Here is a 19,072-nt window from a genome sequence, read left to right on the forward strand (position 1 = left end):
CAGAGAACAGTGAATGATACCATCAATGTCCTGGGAAACATCTGGTAATGTTTCTTTTAGTTTTCATACTGCTTAGTTTCAATTATGAGACTCAAAGTTTGGAATATAAATTCTTGTCCCATTTCATATCATTTGGCCCATTTTACTAATATAAATAATGTTAACTCCTCTTGACAAATTCAATTGTTTTTGTCATGTTAAAATTCTACGCTGTGAACAGGATTTGAACCTGTGCGGGGAAACCCCATTAGATTTCGAGTCCAATGCCTTAACCACTCGGCCATCACAGCCAACCCAAGGATTACTTTATCATGTATTTGCACAGTGCATGCAGAGGTAGAGCCTGTGAGAAAGTTTTGGACTTAGTTCACCTGAATCTCTATTGGCCAACTCTGTCATGGGCAAGATATCTTGGCTGACTCACTGAAAGAGAAAGGTGTGAACGCAGATGAACAAGTAGAAGGAAATAATTGGTTTGTATATTGAGGAACACAGGGATGTTGTTCACCGGATTTTTCTCACAGTTCCAATTGTTGTTGGAAACCACACACTGCCAAGTAATTAAACTGCATAATTTTTTCTTAAAACCCCCATTTTTCTATATTTTGTTTTCATTAAACTTTCACAAGCAAAATCCAACTTTTTAAAGGTAAAACACTGCACTGTGAGCATAATTTGATACAGAATGAGGACTTTAAGTCCATCGTCTTAACTATGCGATCATAAAAACGCATGCCATCACTGATGGTTTTCCGATGTGTTTTGGTAACGATTTTGTTTACATTATTTGACATTTGATTGCTGAAAAAAATTTGGTGTAGAGCATTTTTAGCAACTAATACAGTTCTGGTCAGAGTTTCCAGAGAACAGTGAATGATACCATTAATGTCCTGGGAAACATCTGGTAATGTTTCTTTTAGTTTTCATACTGCTTAGTTTCAATTATGAGACTCAAAGTTTGGAATACAAATTCTTGTCCCATTTCATATCATTTGGCCCATTTTACTAATATAAATATTGTTTACGCCTTTTGACAAATTCAATTGTTTTTGTCATGTTAAAATTCTACGCTGTGAACAGGATTTTAACCTGTGTGGGGAAACCCCATTGGATTTCGAGTCCAACGCCTTAACCACTCGGCCATCACAGCCAACCGACGATTTGTTTATCATGTTTTTGCACAGTGCATGCAGAGGTAGAGCCTGTGAGAAAGTTTTGGACTTAGTTCACCTGAATCTCTATTGGCCAACTCTGTCATGGGCAAGATATCTTGGCTGACTCACTGAAAGATAAAGGTGTGAACGCAGATGAACAAGTAGAAGGAAATAATTGGTTTGTATATTGAGGAACACAGGGATGTTGATCACCGGATTTTTCTCACAGTTCGAATTGTGGTTGGAAACCGCACACTGCCAGGTAATTAAACTGCATAATTTTTTCTTAAAATCCACATTTTTCTATATTTTGTTTTCATTAAACATTCACAAGTAAAATCCAACTTTTTAAAGGTAAAACACTGCACTGTGAGCATAATTTGATACAGAATGAGGAATTTAAGTCCATCGTCTTAACTATGCGATCATAAAAACGCATGCCATCACTGATGGTTCTCCAATGTGTTTTGGTAACGATTTTATTAACTTTATTTGACTTTTGATTGCTGAAAAAAGTTTGGTGTAGAGCATTTTTAGCAACCAATAGAGTTCTGGTCAGAGTTTCCAGAGAACAGTGAATGATACCATTAATGTCCTGGGAAACATCTAGTAATGTTTCTTTTAGTTTTCATACTGCTTAGTTTCAATTATGAGACTCAAAGTTTGGAATACGAATTCTTGTCCCATTTCATATCATTTGGCCCATTTTACTAATATAAATATTGGTTACTCTTCTTGACAAATTCAATTGTTTTTGTCATGTTAAAATTCTACGCTGTGAACAGGATTTGAACCTGTGCGGGGAAACCCCATTGGATTTCGAGTCCAACGCCTTAACCACTCGGCCATCACAGCCAACCCAAGGATTAGTTTATCATGTTTTTGCACAGTGCATGCAGAGGTACAGCCTGTGAGAAAGTTTTGGACTTAGTTCACCTGAATCTCTATTGGCCAACTCTGTCATGGGCAAGATATCTTGGCTGACTCACTGAAAGAGAAAGGTGTGAACGCAGATGAACAAGTAGAAGGAAATAATTGGTTTGTATATTGAGGAACACAGGGATGTTGTTCACCGGATTTTTCTCACAGTTCCAATTGTTGTTGGAAACCACACACTGCCAAGTAATTAAACTGCATAATTTTTTCTTAAAAACCCCCATTTTTCTATATTTTGTTTTCATTAAACTTTCACAAGCAAAATCCAACTTTTTAAAGGTAAAACACTGCACTGTGAGCATAATTTGATACAGAATGAGGAATTTAAGTCCATCGTCTTAACTATGCGATCATAAAAACGCATGCCATCACTGATGGTTCTCCAATGTGTTTTGGTAACGATTTTATTTACTTTATTTGACATTTGATTGCTGAAAAAAATTTGGTGTATAGCATTTTTAGCAACCAATACAGTTCTGGTCAGAGTTTCCAGGGAACAGTGAATGATACCATCAATGTCCTGGGAAACATCTGGTAATGTTTCTTTTAGTTTTCATACTGCTTAGTTTCAATTATGAGACTCAAAGTTTGAAATACAAATTCTTGTCCCATTTCATATCATTTGGCCCATTTTACTAATATAAATTGTTTACTCTTCTTGACAAATTCAATTGTTTTTGTCATGTTAAAATTCTACGCTGTGAACAGGATTTGAACCTGTGCGGGGAAACCCCATTGGATTTCGAGTCCAACGCCTTAACCACTCGGCCATCACAGCCAACCCAAGGATTACTTTATCATGTATTTGCACAGTGCATGCAGAGGTAGAGCCTGTGAGAAAGTTTTGGACTTAGTTCACCTGAATCTCTATTGGCCAACTCTGTCATGGGCAAGATATCTTGGCTGACTCACTGAAAGATAAAGGTGTGAACGCAGATGAACAAGTAGAAGGAAATAATTGGTTTGTATATTGAGGAACACAGGGATGTTGTTCACCGGATTTTTCTCACAGTTCCAATTGTTGTTGGAAACCACACACTGCCAAGTAATTAAACTGCATAATTTTTTCTTAAAACCCCCATTTTTCTATATTTTGTTTTCATTAAACTTTCACAAGCAAAATCCAACTTTTTAAAGGTAAAACACTGCACTGTGAGCATAATTTGATACAGAATGAGGACTTTAAGTCCATCGTCTTAACTATGCGATCATAAAAACGCATGCCATCACTGATGGTTTTCCGATGTGTTTTGGTAACGATTTTGTTTACATTATTTGACATTTGATTGCTGAAAAAAATTTGGTGTAGAGCACTTTTAGCAACTAATACAGTTCTGGTCAGAGTTTCCAGAGAACAGTGAATGATACCATTAATGTCCTGGGAAACATCTGGTAATGTTTCTTTTAGTTTTCATACTGCTTAGTTTCAATTATGAGACTCAAAGTTTGGAATACAAATTCTTGTCCCATTTCATATCATTTGGCCCATTTTACTAATATAAATATTGTTTACTCCTTTTGACAAATTCAATTGTTTTTGTCATGTTAAAATTCTACGCTGTGAACAGGATTTTAACCTGTGTGGGGAAACCCCATTGGATTTCGAGTCCAACGCCTTAACCACTCGGCCATCACAGCCAACCGACGATTTGTTTATCATGTTTTGCAAAGTGCATGCAGAGGTAGAGCCTGTGAGAAAGTTTTGGACTTAGTTCACCTGAATCTCTATTGCCCAACTCTGTCATGGGCAAGATATCTTGGCTGACTCACTGAAAGATAAAGGTGTGAACGCAGATGAACAAGTAGAAGGAGATACTTGGTTTGTATATTGAGGAACACAGGTATATTGTTCTCCTGATTTTTCTCACAGTTCGAATTGTGGTTGGAAACCGCACACTGCCAGGTAATTAAACTGCATAATTTTTTCTTAAAATCCACATTTTTCTATATTTTGTTTTCATTAAACATTCACAAGTAAAATCCAACTTTTTAAAGGTAAAACACTGCACTGTGAGCATAATTTGATACAGAATGAGGACTTTAAGTCCATCGTCTTAACTATGCGATCATAAAAACGCATGCCATCACTGATGGTTTTCCGATGTGTTTTGGTAACGATTTTATTTACATTATTTGACATTTGATTGCTGAAAAAAATTTGGTGTAGAGCATTTTTAGCAACTAATACAGTTCTGGTCAGAGTTTCCAGAGAACAGTGAATGATACCATTAATGTCCTGGGAAACATCTGGTAATGTTTCTTTTAGTTTTCATACTGCTTAGTTTCAATTATGAGACTCAAAGTTTGGAATACAAATTCTTGTCCCATTTCATATCATTTGGCCAATTTTACTAATATAAATATTGTTTACTCCTTTTGACAAATTCAATTGTTTTTGTCATGTTAAAATTCTACGCTGTGAACAGGATTTGAACCTGTGCGGGGAAACCCCATTGGATTTCAAGTCCAACGCCTTAACCACTCGGCCATCACAGCCAACTCAATGATTAGTTTATCATGTTTTTGCACAGTGCATGCAGAGGTAGAGCCTGTGAGAAAGTTTTGGACTTAGTTCACCTGAATCTCTATTGGCCAACTCTGTCATGGGCAAGATATCTTGGCTGACTCACTGAAAGATAAAGGTGTGAACGCAGATGAACAAGTAGAAGGAAATAATTGGTTTGTATATTGAGGAACACAGGGATGTTGTTCACCGGATTTTTCTCACAGTTCCAATTGTTGTTGGAAACCACACACTGCCAAGTAATTAAACTGCATAATTTTTTCTTAAAACCCCCATTTTTCTATATTTTGTTTTCATTAAACTTTCACAAGCAAAATCCAACTTTTTAAAGGTAAAACACTGCACTGTGAGCATAATTTGATACAGAATGAGGAATTTAACTCCATCGTCTTAACTATGCGATCATAAAAACGCATGCCATCACTGATGGTTCTCCGATGTGTTTTGGTAACGATTTTATTTACTTTATTTGACATTTGATTGCTGAAAAAAATTTGGTGTAGAGCATTTTTAGCAACCAATACAGTTCTGGTCAGAGTTTCCAGAGAACAGTGAATGATACCATCAATGTCCTGGGAAACATCTGGTAATGTTTCTTTTAGTTTTCATACTGCTTAGTTTCAATTATGAGACTCAAAGTTTGGAATATAAATTCTTGTCCCATTTCATATCATTTGGCCCATTTTACTAATATAAATAATGTTAACTCTTTTTGACAAATTCAATTGTTTTTGTCATGTTAAAATTCTACGCTGTGAACAGGATTTGAACCTGTGTGGGGAAACCCCATTGGATTTCGAGTCCAACGCCTTAACCACTCGGCCATCACAGTCCACCGACGATTTGTTTATCATGTTTTGCAAAGTGCATGCAGAGGTAGAGCCTGTGAGAAAGTTTTGGACTTAGTTCACCTGAATCTCTATTGCCCAACTCTGTCATGGGCAAGATATCTTGGCTGACTCACTGAAAGAGAAAGGTGTGAACGCAGATTAACAAGTAGAAGGCCGGCTTCACACTTGCGAGTTTTACGGACGTAAGAGCGCAGAAACTACGTCCGTAAAACTCGCAAAAAATACGGCACAATTATTCTCTATGCCCCTGCTCCTATTTGCCGTATTTTACTGATCAGTATTATACGGCTTTCTACGGCCGTACAAAATCGCAGCATGCTGCGTTTGTCACCGTACTGCGCAAGAAATACGCCAATGAAAGTCTATGGAAGCGTGAAAAATACGGATTTCACACGGACAAGCAGTGTGACTTGCGAGAAATACGCAGCGCTGTTAGAGAGAAAAGCCGGTAATTCAGTGCGGTGTACAGTAAAATCACACTGACAGCTTACAGTCCAATAGGTAGAATAAATGTGTACACATAGAATAGGTATATATATATATATATGTCAGTGAGACACATATATGTATATATATTAATATTTATTCCAGCGCTATACAGCTTGAAAGCCGGTAATTCAATTACCGGCTTTTTCTTTCTCCTTCCTAAAACCCGACATGATTTGAGACATGGTTTACATACAGTAAACCATGTCTTCTCTCCATTTTTTTTGCAGATTCCACACTGCTAATGTCAGTAGTGTGTATCTGCAAAATTTGGCCGTTCTAGCTCTTAAAATAAAGGGTTAAATGGCGGAAAAAATTGGCGTGGGCTCCCGCGCAATTTTCTCCGCCAGATTAGTAAAGCCAGTGACTGAGGGCAGATATTAATAGCCTGGAGAGGGTCCATGGTTATTGCCCCCCCCTGGCTAAAAATATCTGCCCCCCCCCACCCCAGAAAAGGCACATCTGGAAGATGCACCAATTCTGGCACTTGGCCACTCTCTTCCCATTCCCGTGTAGCGGTGGGATATGGGGTAATGAAGGGTTAATGCCACCTTGCTATTGTAAGGTGACATTAAGCCAGATTAATAATGGAGAGGCATCAATTATGACACCTAATCATTATTAATCCAATTGTAGTAAAGGGTTAAATAAAACACAAACACATTATTTAAAATTATTTTAATGAAATAAAAACAATGGTTGTTGGAGTATTTTATTCTACGCCCAATCCAGTCACTGAAGACCCTCGTTCTGTGAAAGAAAAAACATAATAAACCAACAATATACTTACCCTCCGCAGATCTGTAACGTCCAACGATGTAAATCCTTCTGAAGGGGTTAAAACATTTTGCAGCAAGGAGCTTTGCTAATGCAGGCTGCTCCTCGCTGCAAAACCCCGGGGAATGAGTCTAAATATAGATCAATGAGCTATATTTAGCTTCATTTGCGGTGAGGCGCCCTCTGCTGGATGTTCATAGATCGTGGGAACTTACCTAGAAAGCTCCCAGGCTTTCTAGGAAAGTTCCCACGATCTATGAACATCCAGCAGAGGGCGCCTCACCGCAAATGAAGCTAAATATAGCTCATTGATCTATTTTTAGCCTCATAATTGAAACTAAGCAGTATGAAAACTAAAAGAAACATTACTAGATGTTTCCCAGGACATTAATGGTATCATTCACTGTTCTCTGGAAACTCTGATCAGAACTGTACGATCTGCTACGACGTACGATTTTCAGCAGGATCCCTGATCGCTGCTGCGTGTCAGACACAGCGATATCGTAACGATATCGCTGGAACTGCACGAATCGTTCCGTCGTAGCGATCGAAATGGCAGTGTGTGACGGTACCCTAAGTCCAAAACTTTCTCACAGGATCTACCTCTGCATGCACTTTGCAAAACATGATAAACTAATCCTTGGGTTGGCTGTGATGGCCGAGTGGTTAAGGCGTTGGACTCGAAATCCAATGGGGTTTCCCCGCACAGGTTCAAATCCTGTTCACAGCGTAGAATTTTAACATGACAAAAACAATTGAATTTGTCAAAAAGAGTTAACAATATTTATATTAGTAAAATCGGCCAAATAATGTCAAATGGGACAAGAATTTGTATTCCAAACTTTGAGTCTCATAATTGAAACTAAGCAGTATGAAAACTAAAAGAAACATTACTAGATGTTTCCCAGGACATTAATGGTATCATTCACTGTTCTCTGGAAACTCTGATCAGAACTGTATTGGTTGCTAAAAATGCTCTACACCAAATTTTTTTCAGCAATCAAATGTCAAATAAAGTAAATAAAGTCGTTACCAAAACACATCAGAGAACCATCAGTGATGGCATGCGTTTTTATGATCGCATAGTTAAGATGATGGACTTAAAGTCCTCATTCTGTATGAAATTTTGCTCACAGTGCAGTGTTTTACCTATTAAAAGTTGGATTTTGCTTGTGAAAGTTTAATGAAAACAAAATATAGAAAAATGGGGGTTTTAAGAAAAAATCATGCAGTTTAATTACCTGGCAGTGTGCGGTTTCCAACCACAATTGGAACTGTGAGAAAAATCCGGTGAACAACATCCTTGTATTCCTCAATATTCAAACCAATTATCTCCTTCTACTTGTTCATCTGCTTTCACACCTTTCTCTTTCAGTGAGTCAACCAAGATATCTTGCCCATGACAGAGTTGGGCAATAGAGATTCAGGTGAACTAAGTCCAAAACTTTCTCACAGGCTCTGCCTCTGCATGCACTGTGCAAAAACATGATAAACTAAACCTTGGGTTGGATGTGATGGCCGAGTGGTTAAGGCGTTGGACTTGAAATCCAATGGGGTTTCCCCGCACAGGTTCAAATCCTGTTCAAAGTGTAGAATTTTAACATGACAAAAACAATTGAATTTGTCGAAGGAGGAAAACAATATTTATATTAGTAAAATGGGCCAAATAATATGAAATGGGACAAGAATTCGTATTCCAAACTTTGTGTCTCATAATTGAAACTAAGCAGTATGAAAACTAAAAGAAAAATTACTAGATGTTTCCCAGGACATTAATGGTATAATTCACTGTTCTCTGGAAACTCTGATCAGAACTGTATTGGTTGCTAAAAATGCTCTACACCAAACTTTTTTCAGCAATCAAAAGTCAAATAAAGTTAATAAAATCGATACCAAAACACATCGGAGAACCATCAGTGATGGCATTCGTTTTTATGATTGCATAGTTAAGACGATGGACTTAAAGTTCTCATTCTGTATGAAATCATGTTCACATTGCAGTGTTTTTCAATTACACAATACTTATATGAGTAAAATGGGCCAAATGATATGAAGTGGGAAAAGAATTCGTATTCCAAACTTTGAGTCTCATAATTGAAACTAAGCAGTATGAAAACTAAAAGAAACATTACTAGATGTTTCCCAGGACATTAATGGTGTCATTCACTGTTCTCTGGAAACTCTGATCAGAACTGTATTGGTTGCTAAAAATGCTCTACACCAAACTTTTTTCAGCAATCAAAAGTCAAATAAAGTTAATAAAATCGTTACCAAAACACATTGGAGAACCATCAGTGATGGCATTCGTTTTTATGATCGCATAGTTAAGAAGATGGCCTTAAAGTTCTCATTTTGTATGAAATCATGTTCACAGGGAAGTGTTTTACATTTAAAAAGTTAGATTTTGCTTGTGAAAGTTTAATGAAAACAAAATATAGAAAAATGTGGGATTAAGAAAAAAATCATGCAGATTATTTACCTGGCAGTGTGTGGTTTCCAACCACAATTGGAACTGTGAGAAAAATCAGGAGAACAACATCCCTGTGTTCCTGAATATACAAACAAATTAGCTCCTTCTACTTGTTAATCTGAGTTCACACCTTTCTCTTTCAGTTAGTCAGCCAAGATATCTTGCCCATGACAGAGTTGGCCAATAGAGATTCAGGTGAACTAAGTCCAAAACTTTCTCACAGGCTCTGTTGTGAATTCTGTGGTCAAGCTCCCTCCTATGGTCATGAGTGGTAATTCGTCTGGTTCTGTCTATGAGCTTCCTCTGGTGGATGTGCGTGGGGCTGCGGCTTCTGAGTTTCCTACCTCAGGTGATGAGGTTAAGTCATTAGGTGCTGCTCTATTTAACTCCACCTAGTTCTTTGTTCCTGGCCTCCAGTCAATGTTCCAGTATTGGTCTTGCTCTCTCTTGGATCGTTCTTGTGGCCTGTCTGCCCTTCATAAGCTAAGTTTTGCTTGTGTTACTTTTGTTTGCTATATTTTCTGTCCAGCTTGCTATATTGGTTTTTCTTGCTTGCTGGAAGCTCTGAGATGCAGAGGGAGCACCTCCGTACCGTTAGTCGGTGCGGAGGGTCTTTTTGCACCCTCTGTGTGGTTGTTTGTAGGTTTTTGTGCTGACCGCAAAGCTATCTTTCCTGTCCTCGGTCTATTCAGTAAGTCGGGCATCACTTTGCTAAAATCTATTTCATCTCTGTGTTTGTATTTTCATCTTTACTCACAGTCATTATATGTGGGGGGCTGCCTTTTCCTTTGGGGAATTTCTCTGAAGCAAGGTAGGCTTATTTTTCTATCTTCAGGGCTAGCTAGTTTCTCAGGCTGTGCCCGAGGCGCCTAGGTCTGATCAGGAGCGCTCCACGGCTACCTCTAGTGTGGTATGATAGGATTAGGGATTGCGGTCAGCAGAGTTCCCACGTCTCAGAGCTCGTCCTATGTTAGTAACTATCAGGTCACTTTGTGTGCTCTTAACCACTAGGTCCATTGTGGTTCTGAATCACCTGTTCATAACAGTACTGGAGGCCCAACGTACTAATGCTTCTCAATAGAGGGAAAAGAGGAGTTCTGAGACCATTTTTTTTTCTCTGTACTGTGTTTTGTCTTTCTTTTCCCCTAGACATTTGGGTGGTTCAGAACACAGGTGTAGTGATGGACATTAAAGGTCTGTCATCTTGTGTGGATCATCTCACTGCAAGAGTACAAAATATTCAAGACTTTGTGGTTCAGAATTCTATGTTAGAACCAAGAATTCCTATTCCTGATTTGTTTTCTGGAGAAAGAGCTAAGTTTCTGAGTTTTAAAATAATTGTAAACTTTTTCTTGCTTTGAAACCCCGCTCCTCTGGTGACCCAGTTCAACAAGTTAAGATCATTATTTCTTTATTACGTGGCGACCCTCAAGACTGGGCATTTTCCCTTGCGCCAGGAGATCCTGCATTATGTAATATTGATGCGTTTTTTCTGGCGCTCGGATTGCTGTATGATGAACCTAATTCAGTGGATCAGGCAGAGAAAAATTTGCTGGCTCTGTGTCAGGGTCAGGATGAGGTAGAGATATATTGTCAGAAGTTTAGGAAGCGGTCTGTGCTCACTCAATGGAATGAATGAGCACTGGCAGCTATTTTCAGAAAGGGTCTCTCTGAAGCCCTTAAGGATGACATGGTGGGATTTCCTATGCCTGCTGGTCTGAATGAGTCTATGTCTTTGGCCATTCAGATCGGTCGACGCTTGCGTGAGCGTAAAACTGTGCACCATTTGGCGGTATTATCTGAGCATGGACCTGAGCCTATGCAGTGCGATAGGACTTTGACCAGAGCTGAATGGCAAGAACACAGACGTCAGAATGGGCTGTGTTTTTACTGTGGTGATTCCACTCATGCTATCTCCGATTGTCCTAAGCGCACTGAGCGGTTCGCTAGGTCTGCCACCATTGGTATGGTACAGTCGAAATTTCTTTTGTCCGTTACTTTGATATGCTCTTTGTCATCCTATTCTGTCATGGCATTTGTGGATTCAGGCGCTGCCCTGAATTTGATGGACTTGGAGTATGCTAGGCGCTGTGGGTTTTTCTTGGAGCCCTTGCAGTATCCTATTCCATTGAGAGGAATTGATGCTACGCCTTTGGCCAAGAATAAGCCTCAGTACTGGACCCAGCTGACCAAGTGCATGGCTCCTGCGCATCAGGAGGATATTCGCTTTTTGGTGTTGCATAATCTGCATGATGTGGTCGTGTTGGGGTTGCCATGGCTACAGGTCCATAACCCAGTATTGGATTGGAAATCAGTGTCTGTGTCCAGCTGGGGTTGTCAGGGGGTACATGGTGATGTTCCATTTCTGTCTATTTCATCATCCACCCCTTCTGAGGTCCCAGACTTCTTGTCGGATTACCGGGATGTATTTGATGAGCCCAAGTCCAGTGCCCTACCTCCGCGTAGGGATTGTGATTGTGCTATCGATTTGATTCCTGGTAGTAAGTTTCCTAAAGGTCGACTGTTTAATTTGTCTGTGCCTGAGCACGCCGCTATGCGGAGTTACGTAAAGGAATCCTTGGAGAAGGGTCATATTCGCCCGTCGTTGTCACCATTGGGAGCAGGGTTCTTTTTTGTGGCCAAGAAGGATGGTTCGCTGAGACCTTGTATTGATTACCGCCTTCTAAATAAAATCACGGTCAAATTTCAGTACCCCTTGCCGCTGCTGTCTGATTTGTTTGTTGTTGTTTGTAAGTGGGCTAGTTGGTTCACCAAGATAGATCTTCGTGGTGCGTATAATCTTGTGCGTATTAAACAGGGGGATGAATGGAAAACAGCATTTAATACGCCCGAGGGCCATTTTGAGTACCTGGTTATGCCATTCGGGCTTTCTAATGATCCATCAGTGTTTCAGTCCTTTATGCATGACATCTTCCGAGAGTACCTGGATAAATTCCTGATTGTATACTTGGATGATATTTTGGTCTTCTCGGATGATTGGGAGTCTCACGTGAAGCAGGTCAGAATGGTGTTCCAGGTCCTGCGTGCTAATTCTTTGTTTGTAAAGGGGTCAAAGTGTCTCTTTGGTGTTCAGAAGGTTTCATTTTTGGGTTTCATTTTTTCCCCTTCTACTATCGAGATGGACCCTGTTAAAGTTCAGGCCATTTATGATTGGACTCAGCCGACATCTCTGAAGAGTCTGCAAAAGTTCCTGGGCTTTGCTAATTTTTATCATCGCTTCATCAATAATTTTTCTAGTATTGCTAAACCGTTGACTGATTTAACCAAGAAGGGTGCTGATGTGGTCAATTGGTCTTCTGCTGCTGTGGAAGCTTTTCAAGAGTTGAAGCGTCGTTTTTCTTCTGCCCCTGTCTTGTGCCAGCCAGATGTTTCGCTCCCGTTCCAGGTCGAGGTTGATGCTTCTGAGATTGGAGCAGGGGCTGTTTTGTCGCAAAGAAGTTCTGATGGCTCGGTGATGAAACCATGCGCCTTCTTTTCCAGGAAGTTTTCGCCTGCTGAGCGTAATTATGATGTTGGCAATCAAGAGTTGCTGGCCATGAAGTGGGCATTCGAGGAGTGGCGTCATTGGCTTGAAGGAGCCAAGCATCGTGTGGTGGTCTTGACTGATCACAAGAACTTGACTTATCTCGAGTCTGCCAAACGGTTGAATCCTAGACAGGCTCATTGGTCGCTGTTTTTCTCCCGTTTTGACTTTGTGGTTTCGTACCTTCCGGGCTCTAAAAATGTGAAGGCGGATGCCCTGTCTAGGAGTTTTGTGCCCGACTCTCCGGGTTTGTCTGAGCCGGCGGGTGTTCTCAAAGAGGGGGTAATTTTGTCTGCCATCTCCCCTGATTTGCGGCGGGTGCTGCAAAAATTTCAGGCTAATAGACCTGACCGTTGCCCAGCGGAGAAACTGTTTGTCCCTGATAAATTGACGAGCAGAGTTATCTCTGAGGTTCATTGTTCGGTGTTGGCTGGTCATCCTGGAATCTTTGGTACCAGAGATTTGGTGGCTAGATCCTTTTGGTGGCCATCTCTGTCGTGGGATGTGCGTTCGTTTGTGCAGTCCTGTGGGATTTGTGCTCGGGCTAAGCCCTGCTGTTCTCGTGCCAGTGGGTTGCTTTTGCCCTTGCCAGTCCCGAAGAGGCCCTGGACACATATCTCTATGGATTTTATTTCGGATCTCCCCGTCATTCAAAAAATGTCGGTCATTTGGGTGGTTTGTGATCGCTTCTCTAAGATGGTCCATTTGGTACCCTTGTCTAAATTGCCTTCCTCCTCTGATTTGGTGCCATTGTTCTTCCAGCATGTGGTTCGTTTACATGGCATTCCGGAGAACATCATTTCTGACAGAGGTTCCCAGTTTGTTTCGAGGTTTTGGCGAGCCTTTTGTGCTAGGATGGGCATTGATTTGTCTTTTTCCTCGGCTTTCCATCCTCAGACAAATGGCCAGACTGAACGAACCAATCAGACCTTGGAAACATATCTGAGATGTTTTGTTTCTGCTGATCAGGATGATTGGGTGTCCTTTTTGCCTTTGACTGAGTTCGCCCTTAATAATCGGGCCAGCTCGGCTACTTTGGTTTCGCCGTTTTTCTGCAATTCTGGTTTCCATCCTCGTTTCTCTTCACGTTAGGTTGAGTTTTCGGACTGTCCTGGTGTGGATACGGTGGTGGATAGGTTGCAGCAGATTTGGACTCATGTAGTGGACAATTTGACATTGTCCCAGGAGAAGGCTCAACGTTTCGCTAACCGCAAGCGCTGTGTGGGTCCCCGACTTCGTGTTGGGGATTTGGTTTGGTTGTCATCTCGTTATATTCCTATGAAAGTTTCCTCTCCTAAGTTTAAGCCTCGTTTCATTGGTCCATATAGGATTTCTGAGGTTCTTAATCCTGTGTCTTTTCGTTTGACCCTTCCAGCTTCTTTTTCCATCCATAACGTATTCCATAGGTCATTGTTGCGGAGATACGTGGCACCTGTGGTTCCATCCGTTGATCCTCCTACCCTGGTTTTGGTTGATGGGGAGTTGGAGTATATAGTGGAGAAGATTTTGGATTCTCGTATTTCGGGACGGAAACTCCAGTACCTGGCTAAGTGGAAGGGTTATGGTCAGGAAGATAATTCCTGGGTCTTTGCCTCTGATGTTCATGCTGCCGATCTGGTTCGTGCCTTTCATTTGGCTCATCCTGGTCAGCCTGGGGGCTCTGGTGAGGGTTCGGTGACCCCTCCTCAAGGGGGGGTACTGTTGTGAATTCTGTGGTCAAGCTCCCTCCTGTGGTCATGAGTGGTACTTCGGCTGGTTCTGTCTATGAGCTTCCTCTGGTGGATGTGAGTGGGGCTGCGGCTTCTGAGTTTCCTTCCTCAGGTGACGAGGTTAAGTCGTTAGGTGCTGCTCTATTTAACTCCACCTAGTTCTTTGTTCCTGGCCTCCAGTCAATGTTCCAGTATTGGTCTTGCTCTCTCCTGGATCGTTCTTGTGGCCTGTCTGCCCTGCATAAGCTAAGTTTTGCTTGTGTTACTTTTGTTTGCTATATTTTCTGTCCAGCTTGCTATATTGGTTTTTCTTGCTTGCTGGAAGCTCTGAGATGCAGAGGGAGCACCTCGCTGATGAAATGCACTGACCTTATGCCAAAGAGGTAGAGGAGAGGAGAAAGAGCCGAGTTCCCATAGGGCTAGGGGGAAGTAGAGAGAAGGGAGAGAAAACAACAGGGAATAAGCAAATGACCAGTACAACAAGTAACCACTGTAAGCAAGAGGAGAGAGACTTAATAATTACCAGCTCTGGTGGAGTTGTGTGGAAGCACGTCCGCCTGGTGGGTGATGTGGGAGCAAATGTGTAAGGCTGTGAGTATTTATACACCTGCGCAGTGGCTCAGACTGGGAAAGAGGCTAGGAACGCTGTGTATTCAGACTGAGTCTGCACTGTGGCCACAGAGTAGATGCCAGCAGCGTGATAGTCCAGCGCCTGCATAGTGGGCTCAGGGAGAAATGCAGAGCTCTGGCTGAAGCTACTGCCGGTTAGGGCGGAGTCCAAGTAACCAGCGTGGAGGGCTAAGGGAGCGTATGTAAAAGGGAGAAGTTAGGGAGTGTGTATAAAAAGAAAACAGAGAGAACATGAGAGCAAGAGGCTGGGAGCTGGGTATATGTGTATTGGAGGTATAGATGGAAGTGTCACAGAGTCAGTGAAAGAAAAACAAGATGAAAAAGGAAAAAATAAAAAGATATAAATAAAAAAATAAAAAATAGTAATGAAGAAAAGGAGAAGAGAGGAAGTTGTGTATGCTTAAAGCAAGCAGAGTTATGCCTAATCTCGGTGAGCACGCTAAAATGGGGGTATATATACTCCCTCTAGTTGGGAGGAAAAATTAGAGAGTTGTACATAAATAAAGAGATTTTATTAAAAATAAAAAACTCCAAAAAAAAAAAAAAAAAGTATATGTATATATGTATAATTCACTTATATGTTTGTATCTGTTTTACAGTGAGGTTTTGATAAAGACCCGCTGGGGTCGAAAAGTTACCCGAATTGAATAGTCCGCCACCCATTTACCTCCTAAAAAAGCACCTGGTGATGTTTATTGTTTATGTTAATAAAGAAACTACACAGTTTGCTGAACTTTCAACCATTTCAGTGCGGCTGATTTTTCCTATACTAGGTCTGGTCAGGAGCGCTCCACGGCTACCTCTAGTGTGGTATGATAGGATTAGGGATTGCGGTCAGCAGAGTTCCCACGTCTCAGAGCTCGTCCTATGTTAGTAACTATCGGGTCACTTTGTGTGCTCTTAACCACTAGGTCCATTGTTGTTCTGAATCACCTGTTCATAACAAGGCTCTACCTCTGCATGCACTTTGCAAAACATGATAAACTAATCCTTGGGTTGGCTGTGATGGCCGAGTGGTTAAGGCGTTGGACTCGAAATCCAATGGGGTTTCCCCGCACAGGTTCAAATCCTGTTCACAGCGTAGAATTTTAATATGACAAAAACAATTGAATTTGTCGAAAAGAGTAAAACAATATTTATATTAGTAAAAAGGGCCAAATGATATGAAATGGGACAAGAATTCGTATTCCAAACTTTGATTCTCATAATTGAAACTAAGCAGTATGAAAACTAAAAGAAACATTACTAGATGTTTCACAGGACATTAATGGTATCATTCACTGTTCTCTGGAAACTCTGATCAGAACTGTATTGGTTGCTAAAAATGCTCTACACCAAATTTTTTTCAGCAATCAAGTGTCAAATAAAGTAAATAAAATCGTTACCAAAACACATCGAAGAACCATCAGTGATGGCATGCATTTTTATGATCGCATAGTTAAGACGATGGACTTAAAGTTCTCATTTTGTATGAAATCATGTTCACAGGGCAGTGTTTTACATTTAAAAAGTTAGATTTTGCTTGTGGAAGTTTAATGAAAACTAAATATAGAAAAATGGGGGTTTTAAGAAACAATCATGCAGTTTAATTACCTGGCAGTGTGCGGTTTCCAACCACAATTGGAACTGTGAGAAAAATCCGGTGAACAACATCCCTGTGTTCCTCAATATACAAACTAATTATCTCCTTCTACTTGTTCATCTGCGTTCACACCTTTCTCTTTCAGTGAGTCAGCCAAGATATCTTGCCCATGACAGAGTTGGCCAATAGAGATTCAGGAGAACTAAGTCCAAAACTTTCTCACAGGCTCTACCTCTGCATGCACAGTGCAAAAACATGATAAACTAATCCTTGAGTTGGCTGTGATGGCCGAGTGGTTAAGGCGTTGGACTTGAAATCCAATGGGGTTTCCCCGCACAGGTTCAAATCCTGTTCACAGCATAGGATTTTAACATGACAAAAACAATTGAATTTTTCGAAAAGAGCAAAACAATAATTATATTAGTAAAATGGACCAAATTATATGAAATGGGACAAGAATTCGTATTCCAAACTTTGAGTCTCATAATTGAAACTAAGCAATATGAAAACTAAAAGAAACATTACTAGATGTTTCCCAGGACATTAATGGTATCATTCACTGTTCTTTGGAAACTCTGATCAGAACTTTATTGGTTGCTAAAAATGCTCTACACCAAACTTTTTTCAGCAATCAAATGTCAAATAATGTAAATAAAATCGTTACCAAAACACATCGGAGAACCATCAGTGATGGCATGCATTTTTATGATCGCATAGTTAAGAAGATGGACTTAAAGTTCTCATTTTGTATGAAATCATGCTCACAGTGCAGTGTTTTACATTTAAAAAGTTAGATTTTGCTTGTGAAAGTTTAATGAAAACAAAACATAGAAAAATGTGGGATTAAGAAAAAAATCATGCAGATTATTTACCTGGTAGTGTGTGGTTTCCAACCACAATTGGAACTGTGAGAAAAATCAGGAGAACAACATCCCTGTGTTCCTCAATATACAACCCAATTATCTCCTTCTACTTGTTAAGGTACCGTCACATTTAGCGATGCTGCAGCGATACCGACAATGATCCGGATCGCTGCAGCGTCGCTGTTTGGTCGCTGGAGAGCTGTCATACAGACAGCTCTCCAGCGACCAACGATGCCGGTAACCAGGGTAAACATCGGGTTACTAAGCGCAGGGCCGCGCTTAGTAACCCAATGTTTACCCTGGTTACCATCGTTAAAGTAAAAAAACAAACACTACATACTTACCTACCGCTGTCTGTCTTCGGCGCTCTGCTTCTCTGCTCTGGCTGTGAGCACAGCGGCCAGAAAGCAGAGCGGTGACGTCACCACTCTGCTTTCCGGCTGCCCGACGCTCACAGCCAGAGCAGAGAAGCTGAGCGCCGGGGACAGACAGCGGTAGGTAAGTATGTAGTGTTTGTTTTTTTACTTTAACGATGGTAACCAGGGTAAACATCGGGTTACTAAGCGCGGCCCTGCGCTTAGTAACCCGATGTTTACCCTGGTTACCAGCGAAGACATCGCTGAATCGGCGTCACACATGCCGATTCAGCGATGTCAGCGGGAGAGCCAGCGACGAAATAAAGTTCTGGACTTTCTTCCCCGACCAGCGATGTCACAGCAGGATCCTGATCGCTGCTGCCTGTCACACTGGATGATATCGCTAGCCAGGACGCTGCAACGTCACGGATTGCTAGCGATATCGTCTAGTGTGACGGTACCTTAAATCTTAGTTCACACCTTTCTCTTTCAGTGAGTCAGCCAAGATATCTTGCCCATGACAGAGTTGGGCAATAGAGATTCAGGTGAACTAAGTCCAAAACTTTCTCACAGGCTCTACCTCTGCATGCACTTTGCAAAACATGATAATCTAATCCTAGGGTTGGCTGTGATGGCCGAGTGGTTAAGGCGTTGGACTCGAAATCCAATGGGGTTTCCCCGCACAGGTTCAAATCCTGTTCACAGCGTAGAATTTTAGCATGACAAAAGCAATTGAATTTGTCAATAAGAGTAAACAATATTTATATTAGTAAAACGGGCCAAATTATATGAAATGAGACAAGAATTCGTATTCCAAACTTTGAGTCTCATAATTGAAACTAAGCAGTATGAAAACTAAAAGAAACATTACTAGATGTTTCCCAGGACATTAATGGTATCATTCACTGTTCTCTGGAAACTCTGATCAGAACTGTATTGGTTGCTAAAAATGCTCTACACCAAACTTTTTTCAGCAATCAAAAGTCAAATAAAGTTAATAAAATCGTTACCAAAACACATCGGAGAACCATCAGTGATGGCATGCGTTTTTATGATCGCATAGTTAAGACGATGGACTTAAAGTTCTCATTTTGTATGAAATTATGCTCACAGTGCAGTGTTTTACCTTTAAAAAGTTGGATTTTGCTTGTGAAAGTTTAATGAAAACAAAATATAGAAAAATGGGGGTT

General features: G+C 40.7%; 12 non-coding genes across 12 annotated transcripts; 5 read left to right on the plus strand and 7 right to left on the minus strand.

Moving 5' to 3' along the window:
* Positions 1 to 208: 208 nt before the first annotated feature.
* TRNAS-CGA (transfer RNA serine (anticodon CGA)) lies at positions 209 to 290 on the minus strand. Its single transcript has one exon. It is a non-coding gene; the product is annotated as a tRNA-Ser (tRNA).
* Positions 291 to 1,068: 778 nt separating this feature from the next.
* On the minus strand, positions 1,069 to 1,150 carry TRNAS-CGA (transfer RNA serine (anticodon CGA)). Its single transcript has one exon. It is a non-coding gene; the product is annotated as a tRNA-Ser (tRNA).
* A 777-nt stretch (positions 1,151 to 1,927) lies between these two features.
* On the minus strand, positions 1,928 to 2,009 carry TRNAS-CGA (transfer RNA serine (anticodon CGA)). Its single transcript has one exon. It is a non-coding gene; the product is annotated as a tRNA-Ser (tRNA).
* Positions 2,010 to 2,786: 777 nt separating this feature from the next.
* TRNAS-CGA (transfer RNA serine (anticodon CGA)) lies at positions 2,787 to 2,868 on the minus strand. Its single transcript has one exon. It is a non-coding gene; the product is annotated as a tRNA-Ser (tRNA).
* A 778-nt stretch (positions 2,869 to 3,646) lies between these two features.
* Positions 3,647 to 3,728, minus strand: TRNAS-CGA (transfer RNA serine (anticodon CGA)). The gene has a single exon. It is a non-coding gene; the product is annotated as a tRNA-Ser (tRNA).
* Positions 3,729 to 4,504: 776 nt separating this feature from the next.
* On the minus strand, positions 4,505 to 4,586 carry TRNAS-UGA (transfer RNA serine (anticodon UGA)). Its single transcript has one exon. It is a non-coding gene; the product is annotated as a tRNA-Ser (tRNA).
* A 778-nt stretch (positions 4,587 to 5,364) lies between these two features.
* TRNAS-CGA (transfer RNA serine (anticodon CGA)) lies at positions 5,365 to 5,446 on the minus strand. The gene has a single exon. It is a non-coding gene; the product is annotated as a tRNA-Ser (tRNA).
* A 1,930-nt stretch (positions 5,447 to 7,376) lies between these two features.
* On the plus strand, positions 7,377 to 7,458 carry TRNAS-CGA (transfer RNA serine (anticodon CGA)). Its single transcript has one exon. It is a non-coding gene; the product is annotated as a tRNA-Ser (tRNA).
* A 778-nt stretch (positions 7,459 to 8,236) lies between these two features.
* TRNAS-UGA (transfer RNA serine (anticodon UGA)) lies at positions 8,237 to 8,318 on the plus strand. The gene has a single exon. It is a non-coding gene; the product is annotated as a tRNA-Ser (tRNA).
* A 7,762-nt stretch (positions 8,319 to 16,080) lies between these two features.
* TRNAS-CGA (transfer RNA serine (anticodon CGA)) lies at positions 16,081 to 16,162 on the plus strand. Its single transcript has one exon. It is a non-coding gene; the product is annotated as a tRNA-Ser (tRNA).
* Positions 16,163 to 16,941: 779 nt separating this feature from the next.
* On the plus strand, positions 16,942 to 17,023 carry TRNAS-UGA (transfer RNA serine (anticodon UGA)). The gene has a single exon. It is a non-coding gene; the product is annotated as a tRNA-Ser (tRNA).
* A 1,484-nt stretch (positions 17,024 to 18,507) lies between these two features.
* Positions 18,508 to 18,589, plus strand: TRNAS-CGA (transfer RNA serine (anticodon CGA)). The gene has a single exon. It is a non-coding gene; the product is annotated as a tRNA-Ser (tRNA).
* The last annotated feature ends 483 nt before the right edge of the window (positions 18,590 to 19,072 follow it).

This window comes from Ranitomeya imitator, chromosome 4 (assembly GCF_032444005.1).
Source record: "Ranitomeya imitator isolate aRanImi1 chromosome 4, aRanImi1.pri, whole genome shotgun sequence".
In the NCBI taxonomy this organism is placed as follows: domain Eukaryota; kingdom Metazoa; phylum Chordata; class Amphibia; order Anura; family Dendrobatidae; genus Ranitomeya; species Ranitomeya imitator.